The sequence below is a fragment of the Otolemur garnettii genome, unplaced genomic scaffold (assembly GCF_000181295.1).
Source record: "Otolemur garnettii isolate 467f Iridium unplaced genomic scaffold, OtoGar3 scaffold00029, whole genome shotgun sequence".
In the NCBI taxonomy this organism is placed as follows: Eukaryota; Metazoa; Chordata; class Mammalia; order Primates; family Galagidae; genus Otolemur; species Otolemur garnettii.
The window spans coordinates 8,932,041-8,940,434 of NW_003852424.1; the positions used below are offsets into that span (position 1 = coordinate 8,932,041).

The 8,394-nt window shown below is 39.3% G+C and overlaps 1 non-coding gene across 1 annotated transcript; it reads right to left on the reverse strand.

Moving 5' to 3' along the window:
* Nucleotides 1-7,239: 7,239 nt before the first annotated feature.
* On the reverse strand, nt 7,240-7,343 carry LOC111724994. The gene has a single exon (XR_002773188.1). It is a non-coding gene; the product is annotated as a small nucleolar RNA U13 (small nucleolar RNA).
* Between the last annotated feature and the right edge of the window lie 1,051 nt (nt 7,344-8,394).

Genomic DNA, 8,394 nt, shown 5'->3' on the forward strand with positions numbered 1-8,394 from the left:
TCTTCAGCCTGTGAGCTTTTCCCTGGATTGAGGTGGGTGCCTTGCTGAGAGATCAGCCTATTTATCTCCCACACCCAGTGAACTATTGGGGGTGAGAACAAACGAAGAAAGACCATTCCCCAGGGGTGCTTACCCAACAGCCGTGGGATGGGGCAAAATGACAAGAGCCCATAAGCATTGGGGAGAAAGGAGAAAAGGGACATGGTGATGACAGAAGCTCCGAGGCCACACTTGCTTCCTTTGCTGCCTCAAAGATGGACCGCTGGAGCCTGGCTACTCAAAGCCTGGTCCCAGGGCCAGCAGCACGGATCCCACCTGGGAGCTTGTGAGAAATGCAGGCTTTCAGACTTTAGTCCAGAAATGCTGAATCAGAATATAAAGTCACACGCTCCCCAGGTGAATAATAATGTACATCAAGATTTGAGAGAAACTGGTCTAGAATGATATCAAAAGAAGCCTGGGGTTAGGCAATTTTAAGTAGTATGTTAGTATTTATACTCATTCCCTTGTTTATTGTATTTGCTGCTTTAGGAAAAAAGGATAAAGATGAATAATCGGCTCTAAAGAAGATGCTGGCTATTTTCATTCTCTTGGAATCATCTCACTGTGGAGTGGCTCAGGGAGGGAGTACAGGTGACTAATGACAAGGTTAGGGAGCCGGGGGAGGGCACCTGCTGTTCTGTGTCTGATTGTTTTGGTGACACAATCTGAGTCCCAGAATGAACATGAACACTGGGATGCCGAATTTCTGATTTTCCTATGGATTTTCTCAACTCCCATTAAAATACCCATGAAAATCCAAAAAGGCTAACAGGACAGAACAGGACTGAAAACCCAGGATCCTGAATGTCGATGGTCACTTTCTCAGGGAAATTATCCCTAACACAGGGCAGATGGGTGACCAAGGAAAAGTGCCTGCTTCCTCCATAGAAAAAGGAGAGGAAGGCTCTGCTCCGGGAACCTGGGCTGAGAATTCTCACCCTGCTGACTCTACCTGTGCAGTTATTACTCCTAGGAATACACAGTGGGCCTACATGAAACAGGTAGGTGGTTGCAGAGTATATCTTGGGATGAAAAGTAGTGGGAGTGGGGATGGAATTTTTTTTTAAATTATCTGATGATATTGGCACCAGAGCTAGGAAGAGAAACAGCTGGGTGCCAGACTAGCTGGGCCTCACTGGGAGTCTCTGTTTATGGGCTCTCCTTGTGGTCTCTCCAGCATGGCAGCCTCGGGGCCGCTGGACTTGATACATATATGCCCCTGGCTGCGCTGCACATGCCTCATATAGGGAACCACGTGACTTCTCTGTCCTATCCTCAGAAGTCACACGGTGTTATTTCTGCTGCATCCTGTTGTTAGAAGCAGCTACAAAGCTCCACCTCGACTCAAGCAGAGAGAACATAGACCTTACCTCTTGATGAAGGAGGTTCAATGTTACCTTTTTAGAGGAGCCTATGGGATGGGATATATATAATACAAAGAAATATTTAACAGTAATGAAAGTGGGAGAAATCCTTGACATAGTCTAATAGTACACATTACTATAACAGCGAGGCACCAGAGATCAGACTTGCTCTCCAGTTCAATATGTAAGAGGAAGATTCTGGCAGATCCAGAGTACAACCAGCTTAGATAGCTCTCTCCTTAATAAAGCGTGAAGGAATATGTTGGGGGGGCGGGGAGGGACAGATAAGGATACATTGAGTCTATGAAAAATATTTATCATATAAAACAAATGACTAGACCAACGAGGCAGAGAAAAGGTAGTGTTTTAGTATTTATTTTAGGGAAAAATCGACTATATAGAACTAGAAAAGAATTGAATTCTATTTTTTCATGTTCTTAATATGAAAAGTATGTACTTTCTGAAATAAGAAAGAAAGAATTAGATGAAAAAGGTGATTCTTGAGATCCTGAGATTGAAAAGGAAGCTGGCACATAAGAACTGAGTTCATGTAAACTAAAAATAGAATTGTGGAATTAAAATTCAATTTAGATGCAATTGAAATTTCAGAAAGCCAAATAATATAAGGAGATATTCTATTGAGGCAGAGAAAAGAAACAAAAATGATGAGAAATAAGATGGATAATTTGGTAGCTCAAGAATAAGGGCTTCCTACATGGATGAGAAAGTTATATCTTCCAAGAAAGGTATAACCAGAATAAATGATGTTGTGTCAATGTGAAAAAAATAATGGAAGAAAATATTGAACTGGAAATTAATGTATATTTTACAATACTGTACCATGTTCCAGGCAAATTTAAAGCTGCATAAAGGACATAATCTAGCAAATTTGTTTGAATGTAAAGGATCTTTTTAAATTCTATAAGCATTCAGACTAAATATAAATGTTACTTTTGATAAAAATGAGACTAGGCTAAATTGAGGGTACATCACAAGATTAGATCCCAAATGATAAAGGAACAAAATCTAAATGGTTCTAGAAAATGCTTTGACTCAACCTGAAGTGTTAATTTGCAAATAAAACAACAAAATGTTCTTAGATATCCTAATCAAGGGCTCAAAAAAAGTTACTACCCTTGTACTTTTCTTAAAAAACTTAAAGATACATTCCAATGAAACAGCCTATTACAGATAAAAACTCAGGAGCAAAAATGGGTTCAAAAGAATTGTTAACAATCCCAGCTACATGTATCAAATTAAGTTTTAAAAGGTTGTAAATAAAATATCAGTACAGACAGACTTTTTCTTGAAATAGAATAAAAGTAGCAGATCCATAATTCTAAGTGGCACTGGCAAAGAATGGGGGGAAAGGAAGGTGTGTGGGAAAGAAGAAGGGTACTAAATTCCTCATCTCATAAAAAAGGGAGTCAAATTATATTACTCATGAATTTGATAGTCAGAGAATCTGTGCATTCAAGTTGATCTTGAAAAATTTAATTTGAAGAATCCAAAGAAGAATATATGCTTGTAAAAATGGGGAAAATAAAAACTGAGGAAATATAATATGTACATAATTAAATCTCTAGAGAAGGAAAGACATTCTAAGCATTAAAGCAATGTAAATAATTATAAAGGAAAAGTTAGATAGCTTTACACAACTGAAATTCCTCTACATCAAGAATTGTCATTTACAACAATCAAATTACAAATGGGAAAAAGAGACTAAACAGAGCTAAATAAGATGTAGCCAGTGAAAACCTGGAGAGTTCCAGATAGATCTCTAAAGAGATCTGTAAGTCTGGAGTTAAAAGTCAAGGGGGCTACTTTTTAAAATGTAAGGAAACCAGGATTTCTAGAAATAAATATACTAACAAAGTTAAGACAAGGGAAAAGGAGTTCTTATTCTTTCAAGTTCTCCCTGAAGAAAATGTCCAGAGGCCATTCTTTCTTCCTTTGTATTTTTATCTTTCAATGTGTTGAAAAATGATGACTGAAAATTATTAAAACAGATACAGAACTTGTGGTAGAAAGGGAAAAATCAGGATTCTCCAAAACTGAGCCCCTGGGAAGAGAATCTCTTCAAGGAGTGTATCCAAGCCCTTCCTGGAATAGAAGATGATCAACATTCCACCATACGGAACAATTACTCCTTAGGGTCAAGAATCAATTGCATACCTTTCCCAGGTGCCAAGAAGACATCTGCCATGACAGTTATACTTGGAAATTGGTGTCGTAGAGCCACAATGAGATAGTAGAACAAAGACCAAGTGTTGAGAGTCTAGGAATGTGTGATGTGAAGATAAGCACAAAATCAAATTACTATCAGGGCTAAAACTATAAAATAGTAAGGTTCAAGCTGGAATTTATTTGTTATAGCAATGTGCTAGAAAGTCTGAGACATTGATAACATCCCATGGTATAAGAAGAGCCAGGGTTAGCAATTTAATCATGGTAATATTAGGAAAAAAACCAATGGGAACCAACACATTTAAAAGGGGATATTTTTTTTCAGGCTAAATTTCTCAACAGCAGTAGCATTTTGTTCATTGTCTGTACTCACATCAACTCTTGAATGCCCAGGTGTATAACCCTCTCACTCACTTTCACTAGAAGGAACTAGCACACCTGGTTCTCTCTCTCTCTCTCCTCTCTCTCACACACACAAACACACACACAGTAGAATGGCCCTGGAATACACTATTATTCCCAGAAGGCAGAGATACCATCCAAAATGCCAGGGACAAAATGACATTTGCACTCAAATGTTTATAGAAGCTCAATTCACAATTGCAAAGATGTTGAAATAAAGTGCTCATCACCCCAGGAATGGATTAATAAACTGTGTATGCATACCATGAAATACTATTCAGTGATAAAAAGATGAGTACTTTGCATTTTTTTATTTACCTGGATGGCTTTGGAAGACATTCTCCTAAGTGAAGTATTTCGAGAATGGAAAAGCAAGCATCCCTTGTACTTGGGACTAAAGTGAAAACAGTAGACCAACAACTACAGATTCACATGTGAGAAAAACACAAAGTCAAGAAGGGGGTAGGAAGGGAGGAGACTAGGTTAGGTCCCACCTATTGGGTACAGCATAGGAGTATATGGCACACTTCCTGGATGAACAACTCAGACTTTGGACTTTACCTTACAAATGCAAATGATGTAACCTAATCAGATGTACCCTTACATTAACCCATAATACAAAAAATGCCAGGGACAGTGCTAAAAGGACAAAAGGGCCAGCTGGCTGAGTTATAATTTGAGCATCAAAAAAAAGGTATAATTGCAGTTAACTGAAATATGATGAGTTTGTGAAAGGCCATAATTTCATAATGATAGAAAGAAAGATAAAGTATACTGAAGGTAATTAGGATGAACATGGAGGTTTGGCTATAAAGAGATATGTTTAATATTTTATAAATTTTAATGAGAGGAACTTAATGTAAATTGGTATTTTATTTCCTCTATTAGCTCTGTTTGATTTTAAAATATAGACATGATGCTAATGTCTATCTGCATAAGTAGACGAGAAATAAAAAGAAGGGTTAGCCAAATTTCCCTGGGAAAATACACAGAAACTCTACCAAGAACAGGAAGGCATTATGAGCACCAGTGGTCACATACAACTAGAAAGAAGGATCAAAACTGTGTTCCAAGATGATGAATTTGACAAATATCTACAAAGGAGTGCTCATTGTGCCACTTTGGTTCTGCTTCCCCTTGGAGATGAAACAGCTAGATGGCCCCACTAATTATAATGAGACTTTGATAAGGTAGCCATATATTTCAAATAATGTTGACAGATCAAGCTAAGTTATGGCACTGAGAGGGCAATGGCAATGCCAACATTGAAGAAAGACTTTAACATTTGATGGGGAAGTTCTAGGCTACTGAAAACTAAAACCTACAGGAAAAGCATGGACTTAATTTTAATTGATGTTAAAGGCAAGATGATCTTGAAGAGGAAGTTTCAGCCCCCTGTCCATGTTTAGACTTGAATAGTTTTCAGAGAAATAACCTGGGCTCTTCCCCTAACCAGGAATAAATGAATGTGACATGATAAAACTTAAAAGCTTCTGCACAGCTAAGGGTACAACAACTAAAGCATCCAGACAACCTTCAGAATGGGAGAAGATATTTGTATGCTACAAATCTGACAAAGGACTGATAATTAGAATCTACAGAGAAGTCAGACTAATCAACAAGAAAAGAACAAATGATCCCATTTACAAGAGACATGAACAGAACCTTCTCTGAAGAAGACAGATGAATGGCCAGCAAACACATGAAAAAATGCTCATCATCGCTAACCATCAGAGAAATGCAAATCAAAACCACCCTGAGATGTCTCCTAACTCCAATGAGAACAGCCTACGTCGCAAAGTCCCAAAGTTGCAGATGCTGGTCTGAATGTGGAAAGAAGGGAATACTTACACTGCTGGTGGGATTGCAAAGAGTACAACCTCTATGGAGAGAAGTATGGAGAATCCTCAAAGAACTAAAAGTAAACCTTTCATTCGATCCCGCAATCCCATTAATAGATATCTACCCAAAAGAAAAAATAAATTATTTTACCATAAGGACATTTGCACTAGAATGTTCATCACAGCTCAATTCACAATGGCTGAGATGTGGACTCAACCCAAGTGCCCATCAACTCATGAATGGATTAATAAACAGTAGTATATGTATACCATGGAATACTACTATTCAGCCATAAAAAAAGATGGATACTTAACATCTATTGTATTTACCTGGATAGAGTTGAAGAATATCCTTCTTAATATAAAGTATCACAAGATTAGAATAGCAAGTATCCAACGTACACAATACTAATATGAAACCAATAAACAACTATACCCCCACATGACAGAAAAACAAAATTAAATTCAAGTTGGGGGGAGGAAGAAGGAAGAAAGGAGAGGAGGGAAGTTCAAGTACAACTTGAACTTTACCTAACAAATGCAAAGAATGTAACCTAATCACTTATACCCTCCTATTAATCTGAAATTTAGAAAAAAAATGAGTCAACCAGATTCTATAATCTTGGCTGAGTTAATATTCTTTTCCTTTTTGTTATGGATAAGAACACTCTACCCTTCGAAAGGTTTTTTTTTTTTTTTTTGATAGAAACAGAGTCTTACTTTATTGCCCTCAGTAGAGTGTGGTGGTGTCACAGCTCACAGCAACCTCCAAGTCCTAGGCTTAGGTGATTCTCTTGCCTCAGCCTCCCAAGTAGCTGGGACTACAGGCACCTGCCACAATGCTCGGCTTTTTTTGTTGTTGCAGTTTGGCTGGGGCTGGGTTTGAACCCGCCACCCTTGGTATATGGGACTGGTGCCCTACTCACTGAGCCACAGGTGCCGCCCTACCCTTGGAAAGATTTTTAATAAAGAACCATTATAAACTTAGGAAGTATATGGGTAGTATTAAAATAATAAAGAAATGAGGAAGAAAACAAGATGTTGACTTTTTAGGAAGAGCCATATAGGTATAATCATAGTAACATGTTTTATAATCATCACATTTGTGTAGATTTTGTTTGTTGTTTGATGTGTTTGAAGTGTTTAAAGGAATTGTCATGGAAAACAGAGACTGAAAAATTGTCCTTTAAAACACATGACAGATTTTTCTTTTTAGCAAGTCTTAGATTCCAAGATCAGTCTCCATTGCTGTTTCGGGAGCAGAAGCTGAATGGCCTAGGTTGAGGAGTGAGTAGACAGGGCTGAGGCTAAGGTGAGGGAAGAGAGGCAATTGTCTTGGGGCAAAAATGTAAGGGGAAGGGTGCCAGAATTGAAGTAATCCAGATTAATCACTTTCTTTTTCACATCAGACAGGTAATGTGTCCATGCTGTAACAGGGTTTAAGGAAGATGCAGGGCACCCATGAGCGTGAAAATCCCATTGTCATGCTTAGGAACCATGAAAAGATCAAGGGTAACAGTAGTTTAAGTCAGTACTTGTAAAATCAAAACCAATGTAAAAAAAGTCTACAATGAGCAAAATATCAACATTTTACATGCTGACAGGATGGAAACCGAGAGTGGGTGCCCACAATGGGTTCTTTGAGAGGCCGTCTGTGTGCAGGAGAGAAGAGAGCTTGGGCTGAGGGGAAGCGGGTGTCCGTGAGGGGGGTGGCTTGTTTGCTTCCCAGACGGGGACCCCTGAACATATTCCCATGCTGAGGAGGTGCCCTTCCTCATCCAGCCGCGTAATTACAGGGCACAGAGATTCTGCCTGCGTGTGTGTATTGAGGAGCCGGGAGGAGGAGAAAGGCAGTAAGGGAACAGGGAGCTGTCTGCCTCAAATGACAAGCAGCTCTGCTCTTTTCCCCAGGCTGTGTTGATTAGACTCCCATGGGCCACATGTGGATTATGTGAGGATTATTCTGCTTATCTGTGGTGTCTGCCATTGCAAAAGCTATGCACGGACCGTTTTTGGTTCATCAGCTTTCATTCAGGGGGTCCTTGAACTTTTTCAACAGGGGGCCAGTTCACTGTCCCTCAGACCGTTGGAGGGCCAAACTGCGGGCCCCAGGACGAGTCAGCTGCTAAGCAGGATAGGCAGCTGCAGCAAAATCACCCAGCTGGCTGGATAAATGTCCTAGGCGGGCTGCATGTGGCCCGCGGGCCATAGTTTGAGGACACCTGCTTAGGGTTTGTGTATTTAATGTGTGGCCCAAGACAACTCTTTTCCAATGTATGGCAGAAAAGAAAAAAGGTTGGACACCCCTGGTAAAGTGAAGCATGAACACACTCCTAGGAATTGCTGGGTTTTGGTCACTTTGGATCAAGGAGCTTGGTGGAAAAGGAGAATGGAACATTTCATCTGGATGAACTATACTATAACTGGGCACACTGCAGTAAAGCTGATATCTCTTTATCATTAAGATAAAGAGAGCTTTATAGCAGAGCTTTGAAAAAACGAGTAAAAGCATACTTACTGTTCAGTCTTACAACAACCTACAATTTCAAACCTCTGAG